The 2,637-nt window shown below is 33.6% G+C and overlaps 1 pseudogene; it reads right to left on the bottom strand.

Annotated features, from left to right (window-relative positions):
• LOC125851183 (UDP-glycosyltransferase 75C1-like) overlaps positions 1 to 2,226 on the bottom strand; it is a 4,052-nt pseudogene extending 1,826 nt beyond the window's left edge.
• Positions 2,227 to 2,637: the final 411 nt, after the last annotated feature.

Here is a 2,637-nt window from a genome sequence, read left to right as displayed (position 1 = left end):
AATTTGGTGCTCGATACTACTCCTAAAAATGTACTGGCTCTTATGTTTTTAAAACATATGTCTTCCTGTTGATTGAGATAATTACTCAAAAAAAACTATCCCGAAGACTCTTTGGAAATCTTAGTTTCCAACCTTGTTTAGATGTAAAGACATTTCTTTAAAACTTCTTTGGGAATACATAGTTCCCTAATAACTTTGAGAAATGAACTCAACTTTAAACTCTTGACTCTTTAATCTTTACTTGACTTGCAACTTGAGCCTTAGAATAAAGTTAAAACGTTCAATAAAGACTCTTGAAAAGCTTGGAGGACTTGCTGGAACTAACTTCTTAACTTCTAAGCTTGACTTCTAATTTCACTTGACTTCTAACTCGACTTGACTTGAAAACTAACTTCACTTGACTTGGAAACTAACTTCACTTGAATTGGAAACTAACTTCACTTGACTTCTAACTTTACTTGACTTGGAACTAACTCTCCTTAAATTGGATTACGAATTCAAGGGTAATGATTAGTGTTTGGAAGGACCCCATGATGTTTAGGAATAATTTAGGACAACTAAACTTAAGAAGAATTACGAATTTAAATTCTGAAAACAGGGCAGATTTTGTTCGCAGAGGGAACACAGCTGCAACACAGACTTGTTTCCCTGAAAGCAGCCTTCCTTTTCTCCTTCATGATGCCAACTCTAACCCTCTTAACTTCAAAGGTTCTTTTCCCAAACACTTGGGGTCATAAACCCCTCAACCTACAGTGGATTCCACTCAAAACACAACCAAATCCTGTCCCAAATCAGCAAGAACTTCAACAACACAACTAACAACTTCAACAACATAAATCTTTTTCTTGGAATTAAAAACGAGTTAGTGTGTGGGGGTATGAACCAACCAACACTAAGGATCATAAAATCCCTCAACATACAAGAGATTACAACTCAAATACACAACCCAATTATGTCCCACAACCAACAATAACTTTAACAACACAACTAACAACAACTAACAACTTCAACAACAATTCCAATCTTTTCTCAAATCATAAAAATGAGCTTAGTGTGTGGGGGGAAAGGACCACCCAACACTAAGAACTCACATACCTTGATAGGGATCACCCCCGACGAAAATCCACAATGATCTTGAAGAATCTTTGCTTGATCTCCCATTTCTCCTCTTCTTCTCTTCTTCACTCTCAAGAACCTTAACTCTTTACTCTTCAAAAAAAATGAGACAAACTGATATAAAATTAGTCTAACACTTTAATATAACCAAAACAATTGATTTGTGAAAAGACCAAAATGCCCTTAAATTTCCGGACGGACTCCCTGCCAAATGCCCAACTTTCAAAGGGCATAACTCACTCATACAAACTCGGAATTGAGCAAACTCGGTGGCGTTGGAAAGATCGTTCCAAGGGCTTTCCAAAAATAACTGGAACTACTCCTAGATCATCCTGAGCTAGGAGTTATGACTGCTCAAAGTTGACCAAAAACTCACTGATTTCCACACTTAGCCAAATTTCCAGATTTTGAATTTAGCCAAATTTCCAGATTCTGGACTTTTACAAAAGTGACTACTTCAAATTTCAAGCTTCTTCATGTTCATTTTAAATTGTCGGATGTTACAATTTCAATTTGTCTTTTAATAGACTTAACTGCCCGATTGGAACTCTCCACGTCATCAAACACAAAAGAAGGAAAATCAATTGGACAAAGTGGGGGCAATCCTGGTAACTCTATTATTCTGTCCTTAGCATCATAGTTTTTGAAATAATCAGAATAGTTCGTAAATCTATAATAGTAAACATCAAAAACTGTGGCAGGTTGGATCCAAAATAATGTAGATGGGATATTAATTTTTTTGGCCACTAAACCAACCCATTCCATGATAATAGTATATATGACTTGTGAAAAAGGGGTACCATTTTTTGCATTTGATTGGATGAAATTGAAAATGAATTTTCATCCGCGGGACTTTACAGAAGAATAGAACAAATGAAACTCATCAATTGAACTTAACTGGAATTTGCCATCAGAGAAAGCAGCAAAGCTTAATCCTTCAACATTTGGAAGTTTTTTTATTTTACTGAAAGTCGATAGGCTCGTGGTTAAAGTGACTCTAATGCCTAAATTGATTAATTGTTAGGAAAATTGAAGACATGGATTAATTTGGCCTTGGCCTGGAAATAGTGCTATAAGAACACGAGACCTTTCATTCTTCAAATTTTTCATGTTTTGGTTGGTGAAAAGAGAAGTATCCATGAAGGAGAATGAAGATTTTAGGCAAAAGAACTTTATTAATGAATAAAGTGTTTTTGAACTGGCTTGATTACGACTGATTAAGGTCACACATATTTATACTAGTAAATAGATGGTTCTAGATGTAAAAACAAATATAGAAAATTTATCATATTATTTTAATATTTACCTTAATTATTAAGTTTTGAGATTTATATGAATATTTATTAAATAAAAAAATATCAAAAGATATTTTAATCAAACTTTCTAGAAGTCCAGAAGTATCTGGATTTATTGTTGTTCCAAAAATAAGCTTTATTATTCAGCAAAAAATAAAACAAGAAATGCATGAATACTTTAGATTAAGTAACAAAAATAATAGAATGATAGCAATTAGTATATTTT

The sequence above is a fragment of the Solanum stenotomum genome, unplaced genomic scaffold, assembly GCF_019186545.1.
Source record: "Solanum stenotomum isolate F172 unplaced genomic scaffold, ASM1918654v1 scaffold23267, whole genome shotgun sequence".
Classification (NCBI taxonomy): Eukaryota; Viridiplantae; Streptophyta; class Magnoliopsida; order Solanales; family Solanaceae; genus Solanum; species Solanum stenotomum.
Note: the sequence above shows the minus strand (reverse complement) of the source record. Positions and strands in the feature narration are given on the sequence as shown.